The 26,811-nt window shown below is 44.7% G+C and overlaps 1 protein-coding gene and 1 pseudogene across 2 annotated transcripts in view; one reads left to right on the top strand and one right to left on the bottom strand.

Moving 5' to 3' along the window:
- The window catches only part of LOC138158300 (guanine nucleotide-binding protein G(I)/G(S)/G(O) subunit gamma-11-like), a 273,389-nt gene that overhangs the window by 119,500 nt on the left and 127,078 nt on the right, over positions 1-26,811 (bottom strand). The window lies entirely within an intron of this gene.
- On the top strand, positions 20,417-20,915 carry LOC138158486 (small ribosomal subunit protein eS10-like; annotated as a pseudogene).

The raw sequence follows: 26,811 nt of genomic DNA, 5'->3' as shown, positions 1-26,811 counted from the left end.
AAATTGCCTTCTCCTCCATTGGTGAATTTCTTTAATTCCATTTCCAGCAAACAGCCCAAGGGACCACCATGGGCATCCAAGCTGCAGTGAGGATTGTGGCTTGTATCAGATTAAAAACAAGAGACTGACTTATTCCGTGTTCACAAGAGGTGGGAGCACACTCCCCTCTACAGAAATTCTCCTCTGATGCCCTGTGCCAGCCTGGAGGACCCTGAACGTAGTTCATGCTCTTCCAAGGGAGCCAGCAAATTGTTCCAGGCTGGACCCAAAGACCAACTGTGGGTCTATGTTCCATAGCTGAGTATGAGCCATCAACAGATTGATTCTGAGGTCCACAGTTCCTCTGCAAGGTGATCTACTCTCATGAGAAGTGGAGGGCAGGGGAGTCACATGGGTGAAGTGACAGACAACCCCAAGAAATTCTTATCTCCTTGAAGCTGAATAGATGTGTTCCAAGTTAAGGATGAAAAAGTGACCCAGAGTTCTTCATCTGAGTAAAATAACAATAACAATCAATCAATAAACAGTCACTAAGTACCTATTATGTTAGAGACCCTGTGCTGAATGTTGGGGATAGGGAAAGAGGCAAAAGACCATCCTTTCCCTCAAGGAGCTTACAATCTAACGGGGAGAGCATGTGCAAACAGATATAAACAAAGCAAGCTTTAGACAGGATAGACAGGAAATAATTAGCAGAAGGAAAACTGTAACATTAAGAAGGGTGGGGGAAGGCTTCCTGTAGAAGATGGGATTTTAGTTGGAGCTTAAAGGAAGCCACCACTGCTCCTGTTGCCCCTCTGGCTGGCTGCTTCTCACGGGCTTCCAGTGATAAACACACAACATACCAAACACCACACACACTACACACACTACACATGCCCACACACACACTCACACACACACACATACATCTGAAGATGAGTAGTTGCTGATTCCAGGGCTCAATGCTATAGTATTCTCAAAAGAAGCCCAATCAGTCTAGCTGAGGATGAAATCCAAGCTTTCAATTGGATGGGACTTTGAAGGTTGGTCTGGATGAGCTTGGAGCCCTGTGGGGCAGTGGGCAGAGGGCCAAGGGAGTCTGAGGACACAGGCTCAGGTCGTGGCTCTGCCCCCACTGTCTCTTTGGGCCACATTTTCCTCATCTGAGTGTTATGGGGGCAAGATGAGGACAGACTGGCAGGCTGGGGTTGGTGGCTCAGAGCTCTGTGAGTTGGGACAATCTTGGCCTTTGAGCCATAGAGAGATTTAAAGCCCACCCAGGAGATATAAGAGGAGCTTGCACAGTCTGCAGAAGATTCACTAAGGAGCTAATCAGCATCAGCATCTGTGGGGAAACAGTGTACCCAGGCCAGCCTCCTCCCCTGCCCCACCCCCAGCACTAACCCAGCTGAGATGGAAAGAAGCAGCAACCAAAAGGAGAAATGAACCCAAAGGATGAGTCAGGTCAGAGAAGAGAGAGATTGTGATGGACCATCAGTCCCTAATAACGTCCAGCAACTTGGATCGAAGTTATGTGTGGTACTTACCTCTTCAAGAGCAGAAGGAGGTCCCTCCCTCCCCCACATCTGCCCTTCCCCAACGTCCCCTCGGCGGTCAGTCTAAAAGACACTGCAAAATACTGGGCCGACTGATTTATACCTAGATGTTTCTTGTATCCTGATTTTGTCTCGAGCAAAAAGAGATATGGGTTAGCTGGAAATGTACAAAATTTAAATTAGAACAGACCACCAAGCCTCTGACTGGACATTAGGAATTTTCCTAGGTGGGGGCTCTGAGCTACTGGGGCTGTATTAATAACTTTTCTGCTAGAAATGGTGAACAATAACAAAGAAAAGGCTGAGTATGCCTGGAGTTATTCTATAACCCCTAGGCTAAAAGCGAGGCAGCCAGTCTGACAAGATGAGGTTGATCAAATCTCCAACACAGAAGTTTTGTCCAAAGTGAAATAGTCAAAGCTGTCTGGGTGTCCAGATCCGCCCCTCCCTTCGAAGCCTTCTTCTGAAGCTCCATGCGCTGGCTATGAATCAAGGCAGGGAGAGGGCCATAGGACTTCCTAGGTCCCTTCCATCTCTGACCCTGAGGAAGAGACCCCATCTCTCTTTACACGAAGAACTACTTTTGTCCTTGGTATCCAGCTAGAAGCAAGGTTTTCCTCATTGTTCTTCAGGAGATCAGACTCCAGAGATATTGTGGTTGTTGATGTTTTGTTTAACTGAAGGTTGCGAAGCCTGTAAAAAAAAGAAGTAGCATCAAGGGCAAATGTGAAAGCACTTGGCCATGTTGAAAGAGAGGCTCGATGAACACAAATGTTAAGGTCCAGATTGAGGTTAATCTCACCCAAGCTGGTACTAACTGCCACCTTTACTTGTGAATCCTGTGGAAGCAATGTTTCTGGTATAACAAAGGCTTTCTTTTTCCAATGTGTGATGCAGCTTTGGAATAAAGATTATTCACAAATTGCCTGATGAATCCCTCAAGAATCGGAAAAGGCTTCATGCCCACATGACTGAACTTGGCCAAACTGAATCACAACACTTTGATGTCAAAGCAATTATTTTTTCACAGCAAGCAGCTAGGAGGCAGAGTAGATAGAGTGCTGAGCCTGGAGACTGGGAAGACTCATCTTCCTGAGTTCAAATCTGGCCTCAGACACTTACTAGCTGTGTGACCCTGGGAAAGTCACTTCACTCTGTTTGCCTCAGTTTCCTCACCTGTAAAATGAACTGAAGAAGGAAATAGCAAAACACTCCAGTATCTCTGCCAAGAAAATCCTAAGTGGTATCACGGAGAGTCAGATATGACTCAAATGACTGAAAACAACAAAAACTTTCATTTATTTCTACAGATACCTAACTGAGAGTAGCAGTACCAGGAGAAACTCAGCCTACAGAAAGTTGAGCAGGAGACCTATTAAGGAGAAGTCATATCAAGAGCATAAATACATAAAACAGGAAGGGGAAAAACAAATAGACATTTAGGCACCAATTTTTCTCCAATCACCTCAGTGAAAAGCATTTTATTTACAATGTCAAGGTCACGGATGACAGTACGTACCTAAAAGTTGGAAAGAATCTTCTTTACCTACCTTATTTATCTCGTTACATCAAAGAAGTGGGAACATCATGAACAGTGTGAGTGATTTTTGAGTGAAATGTCTCTCCTTCCTCATGGCTTTTCTTGATGATATGCAGAAATAGTGATTATTTTTGTTCCCTTATTTTGTACCTTCCTACTTTGCTGAAACTATCAACAGTCTGATTGACTTCATTGCTGAGTATCTGGTAAGTAGATGTTCATATCAACTGCACCTTGGGATAGTGTTTCCCCTTTTTCTGTGTATTTCCTGAATTTCTTTCACTTGTTTTATTACAAATTAATGATAATATTCTTTGCTAAATAATGACAAGAGAAGGGATAACTCTGATTTGGGAACAGTGCTTATTAGGAAGGCCCCAGTATTTCTTTGTGGGAAAATAGGGGGAAGAGAATATAAAAGCAGGACCCTTTGTCAAGTTTTGTTGCCTCCTTTTGTTTTTGAAACATAGTCATTTCTGAATCTACCACTCATTGCATCCAACGAGCCTTCCCTTGTAAGAGAGAAGAAGAAAAAAAAGTTGAGATTAAACAACTGACACTGAGAACCATGGGGACAGATTTTAGGTTGAGTTTATTGTTGTTACATAAATGACCACTAGCTCTTTCATCAAAGGCTCTCTCTATGTGTAGTGATATGAACCCATTACTTTTGTTGCCTAACAGTGTGTGTGAGAGAGAGACAGAGAGACAGAGACAGACAGAGATTGTAGGAGAGTGAGTGGATGGAAAGCTGTCCTCAAAGCCAGAAAGCTCTGGACTCACGTCCTAGCTCTACCACATCCTGGCTGTGTGATCTCCAGCAAATCCTATAATCTCTGTTTTTCTCCATTTTCTCCTATGTAAAAACAAAGATGGCAGCAGCACATATTCCCCAGGATTGTTGGGCGAGATGAGATCCCATGTGCAGACCTTCAAACACTCAGTGAGCGCTGTGATGATCATTATAAATGGCAGAGAAGGCTCTAGACCAGCATCTCGCGCACGAGTTCACTGTGCCAAGTGGGCCATGGCTCCAGTCCTGTCTGTGTGGATGGACAACAAAAATCAGTTATTAATTAATTTGCTCATAGTAATTCAACTGTAACAGGTGCAAGTTCTCATCCCTCACACCTGAGCCATGGTATCCCTCCTGGGGAGTGGGGGAGAGGGTCTGCCTACGCCAAGGCTCTCCCCTCCTCCCTCCGCGCACCACCAAAGTGATTTTCCTGAAACCCAGGTCTGACCATATCACCTCCCCCTAGTCAATAAATTGCAGCAGCTCCCTATCAGCTTGAGGATCAAATACAAAATGCTTTGTTTGGCATTTGAAGCCCTTTATAACCCATTCCTCTCCTCCCTGCCCAGTTTCCTTACATCTCACTACCCAGCATGTACTCTTCCATCAGACCCCATGACCCAGCCTCCTAGCTCTTCTAGGAACTAGACTCTGTTTGTCCCTGCTCTGGGCATTTTCTGCAGTGGTGCCCCCTGCCTGGAACACTTCCCCTCCTCATTTCTGCCTGCTGGCTTCAAGTCTTAGCTAACCCCTGTTTTGGCAGGAAGCCTTCCTCAGTTCTCTCCATTACTTACTTCTTATTTGCCCTGAGTATAGTGTGTTCATACATCTTTGCTTGTTGTTGCCCCCATTAGAGGGTGAGCTCCTTGAGGGCAAGGACGATGCATACAGTAGGCACTTAATCAGTGTTTATTGACTGACTTCAATCCAAATGTTTTTTCAGATGTTGCTCTAACTTCAACTTAATTTTTTATTTTTAAACCTTTGGCTTGGCAGTCATTAGTGAAGAGGACTGGCTTCAGACTTGGGACGACCTGGGCTCCAATCTTTCCTCTGACAGTTGCAGTATCTGTGTGATCCTGGGACGGTGATTAACTTATCAATTATTTTAGGAATGATTAAAAATCCATTATTTCCACCAATAAATTGTTAGTTTACTTATTTTAGGAGTATTGGTCTTTTATTAATATTTAATTGATGGTTTAACTAATTTTATTCATCTATTTTAAAACTTACATTGTCCCAGCACTGTCAATTGTAGAACATTTGCCAATCTGAGTTAGTGGAAGGCTTTTCCTCAGTAGGCTGAGGATGAAATCACTGGTCCAAAAGAAAAAGCATTAGCTATGTCAGCCTTTGAGGTCTCTTGTTCTGTTTTGTCTCTCTCCAGTAGGAGCATCAAAGCTCTATTTTATAAAAGGACTAGGGAAGGCTGTCTCCCTTCTTACTGAGAACAGTTTTTAGAGCATAGATATTGATTACTTATTAAATCTTTGAAATTCATTTGTAAACATATCTGGTCCAAAGAGCCCTTCCTATGGTGGTTTATTTACAGCTAGTTCAGCTTCTCTCTCTCTCCGGCTGGGTTATTATCTCTATTGCATTAATTTGGGGAACATTTTTATAGATATTCATTTAATTCCTTTGAATTCCCTGTTAGGCCGACAGATAACTCCATGTAGCAATTTACTATGCTTCCTTTATTTGCTCTATGTTCATTTGGGATTTTTTAATTTAATTTTTTTCAATTAACAAAAATCTATTTTCTCCACTTTCCATTCTCTCCTATTGTGGAGGAAAAATCCTTGTAACAAACACACATACTCAAGATCAGACCTGAATAACTTGGCAATAGGTAGGGTCCAAAATTAAAATAGGCTAAACTAGGGCCCAAAGATAGAATTTTAGTGGCTCTCTTTCCAGGTGAAGGTATAATTAGTGATTAAACTATTTTGCAATAAACTATATTTTTTAAAAAAGAAATTTCAACTAATATCAATTAATTATACTTGCTACTTAAGATTTTTATTTATCATGAAATCACATTAATGTTAAAAAGTTACTTCGCTAAGTAGCACAAGTTTTAATATATGTTTCAGGTTTTTTCGCTGTTAACATTTAGCTAATGGGATATATAACACTTCCTGTCAGCAATCAGTTTATTGTATTCAGGAATCATGTTTGAAATCGATTTCTTTAGAAATCTGAAAACTAACCTTAGTAGCCGCCTCATTTTCTGAATTTACTTCCTTGAAAAACCATTGTTTCCCATTGAGATTTTTAAACGATTTGGACACCTTAATTTTTTTTTCCTTGGTGTCCAATTTGCTTAAGTCAGGATGTTTTGACTTGAAATGGAGATGAAGATTGTATTCCTTCAGAATGGCTATTACTTCTTTGCAAACAAGCACAATATTTTGTCTATTGCATCTTTTTTGTCCATTCTGGATTAAACACCCTCTGTTCTGATTCCATCTTCTGTTTCTTTTTATCATCCATTTGACAAAGTCACCCCCAAACTTTAATGTTAGAACCAAAACATCTCCACAGCAACTGCTCATATACACAGAAATACTGAACTGAGTGTCTGACCTTGGAGAGAGTGTCAGACACTCACGTAACTCAGAGGGCAGCTGCCCAGTGAGGTAGGGGAAGAAGCCCTGGAGCTGTTGCTGCTCATCAAATAGCAGGCATCAGCTGCATTGGCATGTGGCTTCACTCCCTTTGTCCCTGTTCAATGCCAGGAACAACTGAAAACACAGCAAAAAGATGTGACTCTCACTCCTCTCAGACTAGAGATAGACTAACATGGTTGGTTGCCATGGGTCATGTGACTAACAGGAGCAAATGCCAAGTGGCAACCCAACCACCAAGTTCCATGATGGGCACAACAGTGACTAGCGGAAGTCAGGGCATGGACAAAGCATTCATTACAGCTTGACTTTCACATTCTCCACATTTTTCTTGGGCTGCCCAAAATCCTTTGACTGTGTGTTGCACAGGCCTGTTCCAGACAGTAAAGCAAAGCAAATTCCCACGTGGTCTGTGTTCAAGAAACCCCTATTTCAGTCTCCCCCTTGGTCGCTCCTTTCTCTGACAGTGGTACCCTCAACAACAATAAGAAGTTAGGAAGAGGGGAAGGCATGGTGGGAAAGATAAGGAGATCAGTTTCTGACATGTTGAATTTAAGATGTCTGCAGGACACCCAATTCTATGCCCCATAGATGGAGATGCAAGATTGGAGGTTATCAGAGAGGTCAGGGCTGGGTAGTAATCTGAGAATCAACAGCATAGAAACAATAGTTGAATCTATGGGAGCTGATAAAATCACCAAAAGAAACAGGAGAAGAAAAGAGGACTAAGGATGGAGCCCTGGAGGACACCAACAATTTGTAGGCGCACCCTAATGCTTTAAAGGGGGAGGGAGACTAACCCATTAACATTTCAGATCTATTCAATTATATTGTAAACAGTGACCATCAAAACTATATTTGGTGTTGATGAAGGAGACAGAGGAAATGGGCAGGAAAAAGGATGTAGGTGGGACAGACAAGCAGAAGTAAAGAACAACTGCTATAAGTGACCAAATGTCCAGTGAACCCAATGACAGAACTTATTTTGCCAGGAACTCCTTCTTTGAGAAAAGATGCTGGGAAGAGAAAGCAGTTTGACCAAAAAAGAAAGAAGGAAAGAAAGAAAGAAAGACAGGGAGGAAGGAAGGAAGGAAGGAAGGAAGGAAGGAAGGAAGGAAGGAAGGAAGGAAGGAGGAAGGAAGGAAGGAAGGAAGGAAGGAAGGAAGGAAGGAAGGAAGGAAGGAAGGAAGGAAGGAAAGAAAGCTTAGACCAGCTTCTTACACCATATATGACATCTTGCAAAATCTTGGAGGGAAATAGAAACAGGACATCATTCATGATTCCTGGAAGCTGGAAAAGTTTTAACAAGTGATAGAGACCACAAAAGACAAAATAGGTCATTTCAATTACATAAAACTGGAAGGCTTTTGCAAAGACAAAAGTAAACTATAAAAACTATCATTTGGGGATAATATTTGCATCAAAAATCCTTGCTTAAGGCTCAAGTATATCTCTCTATATGTACATACATGTATTATAAATGCATACATATATGCCATATATATGCAAAGACCTAGATGCAGACATATATACACATATATAATATGTGCATATATTATATATGTGTATATGTATGTGCATATATGTGTGTATGTGTATATAAACATACATATATACCACATGTGGGCCCAAAGGGCTGGGGCATTAAACCCTCTCTCCTCCATAAGGAATCTCCCTCAAGTTTATATTTAGTCCTAGGAAAGCCAAGCCTCTCATGAGAGGGATTTGGCTTTTTCTTGCATCCTTTGTTTTATGAAGGGAACCAAAACATCTGGTCCAGGAATCAGGCTGGTCCTTGATAAGTTAGCTGCGGATTTTCCAGGGATGTGACCAGTCCATACTATCTAGTCCTGGTTTTCCCATGAGAAGTGGCTGTAAATCAGAGCTTGCCTGATATCTGAGATCTAGGGCTCAGCCCTGTTCTGGGATTCCAGCCAGAAGATGTTAGCTGCAATTTATGATAATTATACATTTTTAGATACTATTCATTGGGTATAGAATCAGCAAGGACATGGTTACCATCAAGGTGTACTTGACACCATATCTGGCATCTTGAAACTGAACAAAGCAGTATTAGAAAACTTAGTGACCTATAATTACCTTCTTTGTTTCATTACTCTATAAAAACCTTACTCATGGTATTAATAAATGTATTGCATTGATGAATCTTGCCTGGCCCACGTTTTTCACACTTCCGTGGTCTGGTGCATCATTTTAGAACTGGCATAAGAAACCATTTAGTGTTGACCCATCAGTTTTCATTATGTCTCCATCAGCTTTGAGTGAAGCAACAAGATTCTCCTACCTCCGTGATTCCCAGAACTTCCTCCACAGCTGGAAATGCCCATCTTGAGATCACTGCCTCTAAAGAACTAAACAGAGGAGGCATCCAGGGGACCAAAGGCCAGGCTCAGGACCCTCTGACTCCCTACACATGCTTCAGTGGCCACACACTCACAGTTGGTACAATCCACCTCCCTCCACCCTTACAAAGAGGGATTTGAATACTCCTGGAATTGTCTGTAGAAAGGAAGAAAAGAGACAAGGGCAAATTACACCTTTTTAAAATTTGTTTTCAATTTAAGAGCCCAACACTTCCTGTCTCGCTCCTTCCCTCCCATTGAAAAAAGAAAAAAATTCTAGTAACAAAAACATGTTCAAGCCAAACAAGCCTTATATCATCCATGCCCACATCTCTGGCTCCCAGTGTTCATCACCTCTTCCTCAGGAGGTGGGCAGCAGCTCTACCATTAGTCCAACTACAATCCCAGAGGACCACCAATGAAGCTCGCTGCACACTGCATGTCAGAGAGATGACACATCCAAGTTCTTAAGTCTTTTGAAGTTATTTGTGTTTACAATGATGCTGTTATTGTATAAATTGTTCCCTTCCCTCTGCACCAGCTCATCCAAGTCTTCCCAGGTCTCTCCTCAATGGTCCTCTCCAGCATCTGCTACAAGGAAGAGTCAAAGGGAATAAGTGTGTCTATAGTGCCCTGTATGGGCCAGCACTGGTGCCAAGGGCTTCTTCAAACATGACCTCACTCAATTCTCACAATGACCTTACAAGGCAAGTGCTGTCCTTATGCTCATTTTACACTTGAGGAAACCAAAACAAGCAGGATTGAAGTGACTTGCCCAGGGTCACACAGCTAGAACAGCACAATAGCATTTCATTACATTCACATAAGATCATTTGTACCGCCACTATTCCCCAATTAATGGGCTCCCCCTGAGTTTCCCGTCTTTGTCACCATGGAAAAGGAGCTACAAACATTAGTGCATATTTGGGCTCTTTTCTTTCTCTGATCTCTATGGAGGTGTATGCCTACTAGAGCTATCACTTGGGCAAAGAGAAGTACAATTTGACAGTGTTAGGGGCATTATTTGGGGCCATCCTTCCCAGAATGACTAATCCAAGTAACAGGTCTAGCAACAGTGCATTGGTGCGCCTGTTCCCTCACAACCCCTCCAACATTTGTCATCATCCCTTTGGGTCAACTCTGTTCATCTGATGGGTGTGAGATTCAACCTCAGAATTCTTTAATTTGTGTTTCTCTAATTGTTAGTAATTTGAAGCATTTCTCACATGACTATTGGTGGCTTGTATTTCTTAGGAAAATGTGGGTTTGTGTCTCAATTAGTAGAATAGCTCTTATAAATTTGGATAAGTTCTGTGTGTATATTGGAAATGAGACCTTTATCAAAGAAACTTGCCATAAAGATTTTCTTCCAGTTACTTCCTTTCTACTTTTACCTTCATTGGTTTTGTTGTAACAAAACTTTAAAAATTTAATCAAAATTGTTTTATCTCTCATGATCCTCTCTATCCCTTCTTTGGTCTTGAATTGCTGCTCTATCCAGAGATATGAAAAGTAATTTCCTCCTTGTTCTTCTAAGTTTATGATGTCGTCCTTTATTTAAGTCATTGGGCAGGTCACTTCCTTTTAAAGACTCCCTCTCTTTGTGGCCCTTAACTGCTCAGTGGCCAGTGGGGAAGATTGGGGCTCCATCATTCCAAATCCTTCATCACTAAGCTATTTGGGGGCAGTGGTCCAAGGGCACATGTTCAGCACATCATGTACTCCAATCAACCCCCCCACTAAACATACACACACACACAGATGTAATATAATGTAACCTACCTTCTAAGACACAGCAGTCACAGGATGTACAAATGATTGGTTTTGGGGGGAAAACCCCAGAGACTCTTCATGAAATTTGTGAGTGGGTCTTATTTGGTCCTCTTCCAGATCAGGCTCTCTTTTCATACTTTTGTCTTTGGACATCCCTTAGGACTTTGTTCTGCATCTTCTTCTCTTCTCTTTCTACCCTACCTCACCTGGTGGTCTCACCAGCTCCCATGGATTTAATCACGATCTCTATGCTGGTGATTCTCAAATCGACTAGTCCTGCCCAACTTCTTTGCTGTCCTCCAATCTCATGTCTAACTGCCTTTCAGACATCTCAAGCTGGATGACCAGTAGACATCTGAAACTCCCCTAAATGCACTCTTACCTTTTTTATTGCCATCAGGGCAGCCCCACACTCCCAGTCCCTCAGGCTTCCAATCCAGGAGTTGTCCCGGACTCTTATCTCTTACCACCCATATCCAATATGGTGCCAAGACTTGTTAATTTCACCTCTATAGCCTCTCCCAAATGTACCCCCTTCTCTCCTCTTACACTGCCCCCATTTTGGTCCAGGCCTTCAAAACCTCACACTTGGACACATGCAATAGCCTGCTCAGGTCTCTCCCCATCCCAATACATTTTCCATTCAGTCACCAAAGTGATTTTCCTAAAGTACAGGTCTGGCCATATCGCCCCCCCCCCTACTCAATAAACTCCAGTTGTTCCCTGTTGCCTCCAGGATCAAACACCAAATGCTCTGGTTGGCATCCAAAGCCCTCATAACCCAGCCTCCTCCAACCTTTCCAGTCTTCTCACACTTCACTCCCCAGCACACATTCTTCAATCCAGGGATGTGGGTCTCCTGGTTGTGTCCATCTCTCAGCTCTGGACATTTTCTTGGACCATTCCCCAAGCCTAGAATGCTCTCCTGCCTCTGTTCCAGTCACTGGCTTCTCTGGCTTCAACTGTCAACTAAAATCCCACCTTTGACAGGAAGCTTTCCCCAGCCCCTGCTAATTTCAGTACCTTCTGTTAATTATCTCCTATTTGTGCTATACATAGCTCTCTTTGCATACTTTGTCCTTGGGTTGTCTCCCCCATCTCAGTGTAAGCTCCTTGAGGGCAGAAACTATCTTTTGAACCTCTTTGCATCCCAGTGCTTGAACAACACCTAGAACATATTATTGCTTAATAAACATCTATTGATAGATTAAAGATGGTAAACAGGAATACAGAGCTTGAGAGGGGTGGCCATGCTTTTCCTCTTAGGGAAAAGGACCACATGAAGGGACTTGTTCCCTCCCCAGCTCTTTTATCCAGACAGATGAACCAATAATCACAGAGATGTTACTAGAATAATGAATGCTGAGTCATGGCCTAGATCCATCAAGACTGACCCTCACAGATGCTATTTCTCCCCACCCTCCCCTCTGTGAAACAGCAGGTTAAACTGAGCATGTGCAGTATTCCCTGCCTAGGTCCAACTCAACAGGGGGATACTTAAGAACCACTTCAGGCCATGAGTGACTGAAGGGCTGGTTTTGTGAGGACAAAGTATTTTAATTGCCTGTGGAGCCTGATTTGAGGGTGTAAAAAAAGATCATCCTTTCCTGGGCAGCTTCTGAGTGCAATAAATTGCTCTTGGCCTGGTGGGGAGGGGGGGAAGAGAGAGAAACCCCTGGCAGCTTCATGAACCCATCTAGTCCCCAGTAGTCCCTAAGCACATGATGCCTATTTACTATGCATTGATTCCTTCCTTAGCTTGTGCAAATGAATATCCAGAGACAGAATGGACCAGGATGAAACATCAGAGACCCCTTCAGCAACTGGCATCAGTAACAGATCCCCAGAGTTGGTAGTAACAGCAGTTTGGACTGCTCAGAAGTCAACCCTGAGGGGCAGTCTGTTTGCCCTAGCCTACTAGTCAATGGGCTCATCAGTTGAGACTCTGCATCCTACAAGGAACTGGTCCAACTGAGCAAGCCAGCAGTTTATCCATCACCAATATGGTGCATTGAGTGAACTTGGTGACATGACTCAGGAATTCTAAGGTGCACCTTGGCTCCCTGGCTTCTCTTCCACATACCTCATTAACATGGCACCCCCAGTTTGATTCCCCTTTCCTTGGGACCTTCTGCATATACCCCTGGTTTGGGGCAACAGTTGCATAAGTTCCATTCCTACTATACCCTCACAGTAAACTACTTTTGTCAAAGCTAAGTGGTATTCATTGGAAGCCCACCAGATAGGGGTTTCATAACAGTGGCATTAGAAGCCACAATCCTTCATGGAAGCACTCATCAGCCACTTTGGGGGCATTCAGCCTGACAATGCAATGGAAGGCAGGCTAGTGACCCAGAGATGCTGCTACATGGCAGATGGATGGATAGACAGATGGACAGAGACCAAGAAATACAGAGAGAAGTCACAATAGGAACTGGGCTAAGGCACTGTCTCTATGCCTTCTCCTCGAAGGAGCCCTCTGCTCTGAATGCCAGCATGCATGTGGATATCATATTCAGTCCTTGTCTCCTGACAAGGTGCAGGGATGCCACACTTTATTCAAACTTTTTGAGTCATTAAGGATCCCCTACCCAGACACCCCTTGGACTCATTATTTAAAGCTTGATTGTGGCTAGGTTTTCCTAAAGTGGGTATGGGAAAGGTACTCGATGTGAAACATCAGGTCTAGGAAGGCTGTTACTTCCTCTGCTCACCAGAAATGACAAAAGATCAGTTAATAAGCACGTATTAAGCATCTCCCATCATGCTGGGAATTCTTCGAGGTGTTGAGGACAGAGACAAAGGTGAAACCATCTCTGCCCTCAATGAACTCACATTATTTTTTCAAATGATTTTAAAAAATTTTAGCATAATAAAAAATTTATAGTTTCTAGTTCCAAATTCTATCCCTCCTTCCTTTCCCTCTCCCTCCCTGAGACAATAAGCAATCAGATATAGCTTATACACATGCAATCATGTAAAACATTTCCATAATAGTCATTTTGTACAAGACAATGAGCTTAGGGTAGACAAGAAGCCCATACCTTTCTACATAATTAATATTAAGAGAATAAATACAAAGTAGTGAAGCCCAGGGTATAATTTGAGAGGGAGGACATTCGCCTCTGAATGGAAATCAGAAAAGTCTTTATGCAGAAGATGTTATTTGAGCTGTATCTTCAAGGCAGAGGGGAAAATGGTTAAAATTAAAATCTGTGGGGGGCGGAGCCAAGATGGCAGAGTAGAAGCAAGACCTTCCCGGGGCTCCGGCTTCCACCTTCCCCAATCCATGTAAAAAGGGGACTCTAAACAAACTTTGGAGCTGCAGAACCCACAAAATGACACAGAGAAGCTAACCTCCCACTGAGGACAGCCCAGCAGGCCGGCAGGAATTGGCCAGCACAGCACTCTGGGAGCCAAGCCCAGCCCCACACCAAGGCTTTAGCCCCTGACCAGCCTCCTGCCAGAGGGACTCCAGATCAGCAGCAGCTGTGGCCGTTTCCAGATTTATCAATACATAGATGCGAAGGACAAGGTGAGAGGCCAGTGCAGTCTAGACTTTGGGACCCAGTAAGTGGGAGTGCATGGCTTCTACCCCCGGGGCAAGAAACCGCTGAGATGCCAGCACAGCCTGCCAGCCCCACGTGGCGGCTTCAGCTCCTGGCCTGCAGAGTGTAGGGGGACCAAGCACCAGTCTGAGGGGTAATCGCTCTTGCTTTAACCTGCTTGGATCTGGATTGCAGTCTAGGGTGGAGGTCCCAGGGTGTGTGTCCAGCTTGCCAGTGCATGTGGAGACCTCAGAGAGGGCACCCATCTAATACCTCCGGCAACTGAGAAAACCCCAGTGTTTGGGACAAAAACTCCCCTGTCTGGTGGCAGAGTCCTACTGTGGCAAAAAGCCCAAAAGTCAAATAATTGAGTGGCAAAATGAGCAGGCAAAGGAAGCAAAGCAGACAGAAGGTTCCAATGTTACACTCGCATTTTGGGGACAAGAAGGAGCAAGGCATGGAACAGGAGGAAAACAGTGAAGTCAGAACTCCTGCACCAAAAGCTTCAAAGGAAAACACAAGCTGGTTACAGGCCATAGAGGACCCTAAGAAGCAGATAAGAGAAGTGGAGGAAAAAATGGGAAGAGAAATGAGAACAATGCAAGAAAATTATGAAATTAGAGTCAATAGCCTGACTGAAGAAAATAATACCTTAAAAAACAGACTGACTCAAATGGCAAAGGAGGCTCAAAAAGGCAATGAGGAGAAGAATGCCTTAAAAAGTCGAATTTGCCAGATGGAAAAAGAATATCAAAAGCTCAATGAGGAGAATCATTGCTTCAGAATTAGATTGGAGCAAATGGAAGCTAATGACTTTATGAGAAATCAAGATGCTGTTAAACAGATCCAAACAAATGAAAGAATAGAAGGCAATGTGAAATATCTCATGGGAAAAACCACTGACCTGGAAAATAGATCCAGGAGAGATAACTTAAAAATTATTGGACTACCTGAAAGCCATGACCAAAGTAAGAACCTGGAAAGCATCCTCCAGGAAGTTCTCAAAGAAAACTGCCCTGATGTTTTAGGACCAGAGGGCAAAATAGAGGTTGAAAGAATCCACCAATCACTTCCTGAAAAAGATCCCGAAAAGAAAACTCCTAGGAATATTATAGCCAGGTTCCAAAATTCCCAGATTAAGGGGAGAATATTACAAGCAGCCAGGAAGAAACAATTTGAATATTGTGGAAACACAATCAGAATAACCCAGGATCTGGCAGCTTCTACACTGAGGGATCGAAGGGCTTGGAATGTGATATTCCGGAGGTCAAGGGAGCTGGGACTAAAACCAAGAGTCACCTACCCAGCAAAACTGAGTATCATGTTTCAGGGGAAAATTTGGTCATTCAGTGGAATAGAGGACTTTCAAGCATTCTTGCTGAAAAAACCAGAGTTGAATAGAAAATTTGACATTCCAATACAAGAAGCAAGAGAAGCATGAGAAGGTAAACAGGGAAAAGAAATCATAAAGAACTTATCAAAGTTGAACTATTAACATTCCTACATGGAAAAAATAATTGTATTTTATGAAACTTTTCTCAGTAGTTGAAGAGATTAGAAATATATATGTCTATATATGAGGGTATATGGGCATATGAATACATATGTGAATGTGTGTATATATGTTTACAGGTATACATAGATAGAGGGCACAGGACCAATTTAACAGGAAGGGATGATACTTAAATGGTGAAATTAAGAGGTGAGAGGAATATAATGAGAGGAGATGTGGAGAGACAGATTGGGGCAAATTATCTCGTACAGAAGAGGCAAGGGAAAATGGTTACAATGGAGGGGAAGAATAGGAAGGCAAAAGGGAATGGGTCAACCTTATTCCCATTCAATCTGGCTTGAGGAGGAAGCAAAATACACACTAAATAGGGTATCTCACCCTCCAGGAGAATAGGGGGGGAAGGGGATGAGAGGGGGGATGATGGAAGGGAGGGCAGGCTGGGGGGGAGGGAAGTTGGAAGCACCCACTTTTGAAAAGGGAGGGGATCAAATTAGAGAATAGAACAAGTAGGAGGTGAGATAGGAGGGATGGAAATATAGTCAGTCTTTTACAATATATCTACTATGTTATTGTTTTGCATTAGCCGCACATGTACAACCTATACTGAACTGCTTGTCTTCCCAGTGGGGGTGGGTGGCAGGGGAGGAAGGGAATGAATCTGGAATTGAAAGTTTTAAAATCAAATATTCAAATATAAAAAAAGATTTATACCAAAAAAATTAAAATCTATAAATCCTTTTGAGTGATGTCTTTTTTTCATATTGCCTTCATTTCCAATACATCCTGCCTCCCACCCTCCCCAAACATCTATTCTTTACAACCAAAAACATAAAAGGAAAAAAAGCAATGCAATGAACTAACTACCATAGTAGAGTTCTGTGAGGGGGAGGTGAAAAGGGATGTATTCCAGGCAGGGGAGATACCCACAGCAAAGGCACAGAGGCTGGAGAATTAGCATTGTCTGTGAAGAACAGAGGACACCAGTCTATCTTTATCAAAGGGCATTGGAGGGAAAGTAATATCCAACAAAGCTGGGACTTGGTTGGTTGGGAAGGGGGTGGGAGGAATGTATTGGAAATGAAGGTGACATGAAAACAACAGTCATCACTCAAAATGACTTTTAAATTTTAATTTTGGCAATTGTATAATGCTTCATTAACCTCAAGCTTCCTCCTGAAATGAAGGACCACTTTTTTTTAAACTATCTGTTACCTTCCTGGGATGCTGAATAACTGTGAATCACATGGGCTCCATCACAGGGAAGTGCTGAGGTCCCAGAAGAGCAATACTGAGGCTGCAACACATCACCCAAGAAGGTGTGCCCTGGGGGGTTGTTCACAGGGCATCATCACCAGAGAGGTGAGGGTTAAAACAAGGATGCTCTCTGCTTTCATGGAAGGCAAAGGAAGGGTGCCCAGCCAAGGGATCATCCCTGCAAGGACAAGAGCTTGGCAGCAGGGGCAACACCTCAGCGTAGGGCTCCCAGAAGACTGAGGGAAGAGGGCATGGCTGGTGATTTGGAGGGACCAGTGACATGGAGAAGACCACAGATTCACATACATTTTGGAGCCTCTGGAATGGCAGCTCCCTGTGGAGACTCCCTAGCCTTCTATCTGCCTTTCTTCCTGATTTGTGGACACTTGGAGTAAGAAAGGACCTCCCAGGTTGACCCCTCCCACCCCTTAATTTTCCAGAAGAGGAAACTGAGGACCAGAGGGAGGAAACCACTGCTCCAAGGTCATGCAAGTGCTAAGCAGCAGAACAGGGACTCCTGACACTCACTCCAGGGTTCTTTCCCCTTGACCACATTGCCTCCTAGTGCCTGCATCTGTTTTGTTCAGAATCTGTCCCTCACTTCTATTGTTTTGAGGCTGAAGTTCTTCTCTGAATGCAAATGCAAAATTCCCTGTGTAAACCATTTGCACACCAGGTCATTTGTTTTGGTTTGCTAGTGAACACATATGATGCCACGCACTGACACATAGACACATAAGTAAAAGAACGATCTAAGTCCAAGTGTTCAAAGTTTAGCCCAATTTTGAATCTTTATCCAAGCCCCCATATCACTGGGGTCTTGCTCTGGATTGAAATGTAGCTTCTTTACAATGACCATCTCCTCCAGTTGGCCTTCAAAACCCTTCACAACTGCTCCCTTTCCAGGTGTCTTAGACCTTCCTCTCTGCCAGGGTCTTCTTTGGGCCAGGGGCTCTGACCATCCGGCTACCTCAAGAACAAAATGCCCCACCTTGAAGCTCCAAGAATTTCCTCTGCTATCCTTCCCCATGCCTGGGATCCTCTGTCTCCTCATCTCCACCTCTGAGCTTTCCTGGCCTCCTTCAAGTCCTAGCTAAAATCCTGAAATCTGCAGGAGATCATTTGTTATCACATCTCTCTCTGTCTGTCTCTGTCTGTCTCTCTGTCTGTCTGTCTGTCTCTCTGTCTCTGTCTCTCTCTGTCTCTCTCACTCTTTTCCTATCCATCTCTCAGTCTCTGTCTCTGTCTTTTTCTGTCTCTCTCTCTCACCCTTATCCCTAAACATACACACACATATTCTGTTCATAATATTTTTGTTCACTATATATGCACACAGTCTCCCTTGTTACATTAGAAGCTCCTTGAAGAACAGTTAGGGGGAACAAATTCAAGATGGCAGAGTAGAAACAGAACTTCCTTGGGGTTCTGGCTTCCACCTCCCACAATTCATGTAAAAGGGGACTCTCAACAAATTTTGGAGCTACAGAACTCACAAATGACATAGAGAAGCTAACCTTCCACTGAGGACATCCCAGCAGGCCAGCAGGAATCAGCCAGCATAGCGCTCTGGGAGCTGAGCCCAGCCCCGTGGGAGGTTTTAGCCCCAGGGCAGGCCTGACCAACCACTGGCTAGAGGGACTAAAGATCATCAGCATCTGTGGTGGTTTCCAGAATTATCAACACATAAATGCTAAGGACAAAGTGAGAGGTCACTGCAGTGTGGACTTTGGGATCCATGAATTGAGAGTGTGGTCGGCCTTTGCCCCTGGGGCGAGAAGCCACAGCCCTGCAGCCACCCCCATGTGACAGCTTCAGCTCCTGGCCTTCAGATTGGAGGGGGACCAAGTGACCAGTCTGAGGGGTAATCGCTCTTGCTTTAACATGCTTGGATCTGGATTACGGTCTAGGGGGGAGGTCCTGGGGTGTGTGACCAGCTCACCAGAGCTTGTGGAGGCTTCAGAGAGGGCACTCAACTAATACCTTCAGCAGCTGAGAAAACCCCAGCATTTGGGATGAAGCTCCCCTGTCTGGTGGCAGAGTCCTACTGTGGCAAAAAGCCCAGGGGTCAAGTGATTGAGTGGCGATATGAGCAGGCAAAGAAATAAAAATAAACAGAACAACCCCACTTTGCACTCCTATTTTGGCAACAAAAAGGATCAAAGCATGGAACAGGAGGAAGACAGTGAAGTCAGAACTCCTGCACCAAAAGCTTCGAAGAAAAATATGAGCTGGTTACAGGCCATAGAGGACCTTAAGAAACAAATAAGAGAAGTGGAGGAAAAAATTGAGAAGAGAAATGAGAATGATGCAAGAAATTATGAAATGAGAATCAACAACCGGACTGAAGAAAATAACACCTTAAAAATAGACAAACTCAAATGGCAAAAGAGACTCAAAAAGGCAATGAGGAGAAGAATGCTTTAAAAAGCCAAATTTGCCAGATAGAAAAAGAATCTCAAAAGCTCACTGAAGAGAATCATTCCTTCAGAATTAGATTGGAGCGAATGGAAGCTAATGACTTTATGAGAAATCAAGATGCTGTTAAACAGATCCAAACAAATTAAAGCATAGAAGGCAATGTGAAATATCTCATTGGAAAAACGACTGAACTGGAAAATAGATCCAGGAGAGATCATTTAAAAATTATTGGACTACCTGACAGCCATGATCAAAGAAAGAACCTAGAAATCATCCTCCAAGAAATTCTCAAGGAAAACTGCCCTGATATTTTAGAACCAGAGGGCAAAATAGAGGTTGAAAGAATCCACCAATCACCTCCTGAAAAAGATCCAGAAAAGAAAACTCCTAGGAATATTATAGCCAGGTTCCAAAATTCCCAGATTAAGGAGAGAATATTACAAGCAGCCAGGAAGAAACTATTTGAATATTGTGGAAACAATCAGGATAACACAGGATCTGGCAGCTTCTACACTGAGGGATAGAAGGGCTTGGAATATGATATTCCGGAAGTCAAACGAGCTGGGATTAAAACCGTGAACCACCTACCCAGAAAAACTGAGTATCATGTTTCAGGGGAAAATATGGTCATTCAGTGGGATAGAGGACTTTCTTGCTGAAAAAACCAGAGTTGAATAGAAAATTTGACATTCAGATACAAGAAGCAAGAGAAGCATGAGAAGGTAAACAGGGAAAAGAAATCAAAAGGAACTCATCAAAGTTGAACTATTTACATTCCTACATGGAAAAACAATCATTGTAACTTATGAAACTCTTCTCAGTAGTTGAAGGGAATAGAAATATTTATATATGTCTATATATGAGGGTATATGGTCATATAAATACATATGTGAATGTGTGTATATATGTTTACAGGTATACATAGATAGAGGGCACAGGCCCAATTTAACAGGAATGGATGATACTTAAAAGGTGAAATTAAGAGGTGAGAGAATCCCTTTCTATCCCAGGCTCTGTCTAGAGCAGCAATTGCCAATGAGATGTTGATGCCCAAGAAGAACCGAATTGCCATCTATGAACTCCTTTTTAAGGACAGAGTAATGGTAGCCACGAAGGATGTTCTCATGCCAAACCACCCTGAGCTGACAGACAAAAATGTGCCCAATCTCCATGTCATGGAGGCCATGCAGTCTCTAAAGTCTCATGGCTATGTTAAGGAGCAGTTTGCATGGAGGCATTTTTACTGTTACCTCACAAATAAAGTCATTCAGTACCTCTGGGATTACCTTCACCTTCCCCGCTGAGTTTGTGCCTGCCACACTCCCTGGACATCGTCCAGGGACAGGAAGGCCAAGGCCCAAAGGTCTGGAGGGTGAGCGACCTGCCCGACTTACTTGGGGTGAAGCTGACAGAGACACATACAGACGAAGTGCTGCTCCCCCTGGTGCTGACAAGAAGGCCCAGGCTGGGGCTGGGTCAGCAACAGAATCCCAATTTAGAGGTGGGTTTGGTCGTGGATGTGGTCAACATCCTCAATAAAAACTGTAGAGATATGTTTCATATTGAATAAAAATTGGGGAAAAAAGAGGTGAGAGAGGAATATCAGGAGAGGAGATGGGGAGAGACAGAATGGGGTAAATTATCTCATACAGAGGAGGCAAGGGAAAATGGTTACAATGGAGGGGAAGAACAGGAAGGCAAAAAGGCAAAACCTTATTCTCAATGAATCTGGCTCAGGGAGGGAATGACATACACACTAAATAGGGTATCTCACCCTACAGGAGAGTAGGGGGAAGGGGATAAGAGGGGGGATAATGGAAGGGAGGGCAGGCTGAGGGGAGGGAAGTTGGAAGCACCCACTTTTGAAAAGGGAGGGGATCAAAGTAGAGAATAGAACAAGTAGGAGGTGGGATAGGAGGGAGGGAAATATAGTCAGTCTTTTACAATATATCTACTATGGAAATGTTTTGCATAGCTACACATGTACAGCCTATACTGAATTGCTTATCTTCCCAGTAAAGTGGGTGACAATGGAGGAAGGGAATGAATCTTCTCTTCCTCACCTTTTACATCTAAGCAATGAGCAAACTTTTCTGCTTTTCCTTGCTTGATATAGCTTGCATCTTTCACCCTCTCTTCATCCCCATGGTCACCATCCTAGATGAGGCTCACATCCCTTTTCCTATGAGACCCCTGCTCTCTTCCAATCAGCAGTGATCAGTTTGATATGATTCTATAGTGGTGGTGGTTGTAAGTTCTGTATGTTAGACCCCAGAGCTGTGAACTGCAGATTGTAAGTTCATTCACTTCATCATAGTACGTTAAATAGAGGACCTCCACCCTTGTGCTTCCTTGTTACAGTGACCAAGTCAAGCATGACAGAAGTGACTCAATTATATGGAAAATCCTCCGACTTATTTTTGTACCTCTGGACCATGCCCTCTTGCCCAGCATGAGCAGGTGACTGTCCTATGACCATTGGTTCAACAGAGATGACTCTTGCCTTGCCCATCTTGATTTTTGGCCCTTGAAACAAGGTCTATCAATGAATGGGATTTTGCATTTTGTGTAACCTCTCTGGACTGTTCAGGTACCAAATTTAGTCTCAAACCTTGTAAAAGTAAGGCCTGGAAGGAAAGGGGCATCTGAGATCATGGGGAAGATCTGGGGTCCACTTCATTATAGGGGACCATGGACCCTTTAATAAAATGCCACTAGCTCAGAGCTCTGCCTAAGTAGTTCTTCTTGCAGATTGGGCAATTGTAACCCTCACATCTCCCCTTTCTTCACCCACATAGTCGCCATCCTGGTTAAGGTTATCATCTCTCCCTCTTCCAATACAGCCTCCAAGTGCCTGCCAGACCAATATTCCTAAAGCACAATTCCAACCCTGAGTCTTACCCTGCTTTGAAGGTTCAGTGGCTCTCTCACTCTTCTAGGACAAAATATCAGCTCATTTAAAGCCCTTCACAGTCTGACTCCCAGCCTACTTTTCTAGGCTGATTCACACAATCACAAATTAGAGGCTTGGAAAGGATCTCAGTGGCCACATTGGACCCAAAAGGAATCCCCATTAGAACCTGTTCAGGTGTCAAATGAGTCTTCAGACATATGCTATGATCTAGTCCAGGGGTGGGGAACTTGTGGCCTTGAGACCTACACTCTGGGTCCTCAAGGATGGCCCTCTGACTGAATCCAAACTTCACAGAATAAATCCCCTTCATAAAAGGAGCTGCTCTGTAAAACCTGGACTCAGTGGAAAAGGCCACACCCAAGGACCTAGAGGGCCACATGTGGTCTCAAGGCTGAAGGTTCCCCACCCCAGGTCTAGTCAAACTGGTAGGCTCACCATTGCCCACACACCATTCCATCTCTATGCCTTTCCTTGCTCAGCATGTTCCTCATGCCTGGAATGGCCTCCCTCCTCACAGCCACCTTCCAGAACCACTAGATTCCTTTCAAGCTAAGCCCAATCCCCATTTCCCACTGCATGCCCTGTTGCACCTCATGCTAGGGCTTTCCTGCAGGTCGTGTGTGCTTATTCACACTGCCCCCCCAAAAAAAATACAAGCTCTTGGAGGGCAGATACCATTCCGTGTCTGCTTTTGAAGTCACAGCCCTCAATACACAGAACAGAGGAAGCATTTAATAAATGCTTGTTGGTGAATTAAGGATGCTACCAGACTCTGTCCATGAAGGTCTCAATTTAGGCTTTGGATGAAGTCATCATATTGTTGTGACCAAACCCAAATCACCCATTTCCTGATTTGAAGTCCACCATTAAGCCCCTTTATATTCGTCTGTCTCTATCCTATACCCTGTAATAGCTTAAAGCATAGTCTTGGGTATTGCCCAAAGTGTAGTCCCAGGGTTATTGCACAAGTTTATCTTAAGAAGAGACCACCCTTCACTTAACCCCAATTGCCCTGTCTTCCTCCCCACCTCCAAAAAGCAAAAAACAGAATGAAAAAAAGAGACCTTCCCATTCTGTTCCTGCTGACCAAGCAGGGTCCCCACACCCTTTCCCCATAACATGACCCTAGGCTGTCCCCATTACTCAACGACCCTCCACCTTGTACCCTTCACCCTGTACCCTCCACCCTGTTCTGGGAGGGACCCCCTTCCAGGAAAAGTTGCACCCTTGTACCCTTGTGCCATATTGCCCAAAATAGTCCTGAGCTATAGATCCAACCAATGGCAATTCCTGGCTTCTGTGTGTCATTACTTATGCCAGTTCCCCTCCCCAATTGTGGTTTTTGTGGTTTTAGCCTTTATAAGCACTGTTTGTGCCCCAATTCAGGGCTGCCTGATTTGAGTGTATACTCCAGGCAGTTGAATGCTTAATCAATAAATCCACACCTAAATTTACCTTGAACCCAGGTCTTAGCTCACTCTTATTCTCTGCACAACAAGATAATAGTCTCCACAGTGTCAGAGTGAGAGTGACTGCCTTCTTATTCACCACCTAAAAGCTAAGAGTTAGAGGCTTGGAGAGGGAGAAGGGGAGAGAAGGGAGAATGTAAGAATAGGAGGTGTCAAGCATAGGACAGGATGTGAACAGTCACACGCAGACCCAGATATCTATCTAATTAACATCTACATGCTCAAAATGAATACATGTTTGTTGAATGCTTACTATGTACTGGGGCCTCTGCTAGAAACCCCAGGGACCACAGAGTGGTAAAAGGAAGCACCTGCCCTCACATGGCATGAGATATGGGGGGTGGGGTGGGGGTGGGGAGGAAACAATACTCAAATGACTGGACAGTGGCATAGGACAAATCAGAGCCATCAGAAGTGCACAGAGAACTCCAGAGGCTCAGAAAAGGGAGGCACACAACCAGGGGATGCGAGCCAAGAAGGCTGCATGAAAAAGGCTGCATTTCCAAGTGGCACAAGATGCCTGATCCAGAAAGAACACCACTCATCTCCTCCCTGAAGGCTTCCCTGTATAAATAGCACTAGCGCTGTCTCTGGTGCTAAAAGGGTCCCTGGTGTGGGGGAGGGGAAGATCAGCACACCTCCAAAGGCTACACCCTCTGCAGGGGCCTAGTTTCACTCTCAGTGGACAGAGGTAAAGAACGAGAGAAATCTAGGCATGGGGAACAACCAGCGAGAGGTGAAAGGTGGTAGTTGGAATGTCATATATGGAGACCAGCAAATGAGTCTCTGGACAGAACAGACTGAGTGAAGGAGAGCGATGTAACATCACTGGAAATAGATGTTGGAGCCAGATTGTGAAGCCAAACTGAGGGGGATTATTTTCTAGGAGAGGTAGGGGGGACTCCTTGAAGTTACTTGAGCAGGGGAGCTCCTCTGGTTTCCATTGAGCTTTAGGAAGATGTTAGCAGGTGTGCTGAGGATGGATTTGAGCAGGAGGAATTAGAAATGAGACTGATGAGGAGACTGTTGGAACAGCCTCAAGAAGAGGTGCTGAGGGCATGAACTGGGGAGAAGGTGAGGGGTGTAGAACTTACAAGACATGTAAGCATTGGTTGGGGCACAGGTTAAGGGACAAGGAAGAATAAAGGATAGAGGTGGGGCATCAGAGACATATAGAGACACAGAAAGAGACAGATAGAGAGACAAAGAGACAGAGACAGGAGAAGATGCTTCACAGACTCCCAACATCCAGACAGAGGCTCAGCTAATTTTAGGCTTGTTAATAAGAAACTGGGGGATCCATGTGGCTGCAGAGTAGTAAGTGACTGAAGTCATATTAGAACTCAGGTCTTCCTAACTTCAGGACCAGCATTCCATCCACTTCACTAGGCTGCCAGATTTCAGGGTTTGAGAAGTAAATGGAGTGAGAACACAGTGATGCCTCCTGGAATCTCCTTCTAGGAGTTTTCTGAGGGCACAGATAACTTTTGAAGCTTCCTCTGTTGCAGTGGGGAGTAGAGCTCCAGCTGCCTGGGAAGACCCTTAATTCTTAGCATTTGCTGAAATCTTTCCAGGCAGGCTAGTGGTCAGGTACCTCAGGGGTGACCCAGAAGTACAGGATTTGGTCAGGGCCCATGTAGGAAGGAACTTGGCCTGGGGTCCCAGAGCCTGGATAGAGCAGAGGGTAGCCTGCCTTGGAGATGTTATAGGGGCCTGGGAGTACACTGTCAAACCCCTGGACCTGCAGAGAGTGGAAAAAGGAGACAGAATCAAAGGATTCCCCTTTTCCCAGAGAGAGTTAGGATGCCTAACCCTATGTACTGCAGGGCTACAGGACTTCATGAGGAAATTCAAAATCTCTTCCCCTCCCATAGGGGAAAGTGAGAGGAACATGGGCTGCTGCCAGGGGCACTCCAGGTCTCCACTGAAGACCAAAGGCCCCTCAGGTTGCTACTACCTACAGCTGCTACTCCCTCCTTTTTCCCCAGCTGCATACCTGCTGTGACTGCAATGCCAAACTCTCTGGAGTTGAGGGAGGAGGCTCCAGGAAGATGTTCCCAAACAAAGCTCCCTCATCCCCATCCCCAGCCAGATTGTTCCTTCCCCTTCTAGCCAAGGGGTGGGGAAACTTTAGCCTCGAGGCCACATATGGCCTTCTAGGTCCTCAAGTGCGGCCCTTTGACTGAATCCAAACTTCACAGAACAAATCCCCTTCATAAAAAGCTATTGGCCCAGGCAGGGAAGGGCAAACTGGCATGGACTTTAGCAAGAAGACCCAGAAAATTCATCTGCCACTTCTGATCTCCAGCCCAGTCCAGTTCAGCCCGGCCTTGCCTAGACCTGCCTTGCCCTGTCCTGCCGAGCCCAGTCTAGCTCTGCCTAGCTCGGCTCAACTCTTCTCCATCCTGTCCTAGTTAGGGCTGCATTTGAGAAGCCTTGTACTCTGCAGGAGGTGGTCCGTACTGTGAGGAATGCCCTGCTGGGACAGGGTTGGTAGTGGGGTGGAGAGACACTGCTGAGCACCCCTTCCTTCCCAAGGAGGGGCACCTCTGCTCCTTCGTATCCCGAGTAGGGCCTGGCATATGTCCAGCGAAGCATCCATCTCCATGAGGCAGACTGGCGGAGTTCAGCTGCTCCCCCAGTCCCCTTCTCTGGCTCTGCTCTCCTCTGGACTGCAAGCTCCCCTCCCTCGATATGCTCTTCCTCTTACGCCCCCCGCCCCCCATTCCTACTTTCCCTTCCCCAGTAGGCTGCCCCCCCCCCCCCCACATACTCATAGACACCCGAACACACACTCTAGACACACACTTTCCATCCTTACCCACCCAGCTTGTGTCCCTGGACCTGGGAGGGGAAGAAGGAGGAGGAGCAATCAGGCGGGGCCGGGGGGGGGGGCAGCCTACTGGGGAAGGGAAAGTAGGAAGGGGGGGCGGGGGGGGTAAGAGGAAGAGCATCAGGAGGGAGGGGGGGGGGGGGGGGGGGGGGGGGTGTGTGTGTTCGGGGGGCTGTGGGGGGGGGGGGGGGGGGGGGGCAGCCTACTGGGGAAGGGAAA

Source organism: Petaurus breviceps, unplaced genomic scaffold (assembly GCF_028583685.1).
Source record: "Petaurus breviceps papuanus isolate PSGF00001 unplaced genomic scaffold, PetGlider_PUasm1.0 174, whole genome shotgun sequence".
NCBI lineage: Eukaryota > Metazoa > Chordata > Mammalia > Diprotodontia > Petauridae > Petaurus > Petaurus breviceps.
This window is presented reverse-complemented; position numbering and strand designations above follow the sequence as displayed.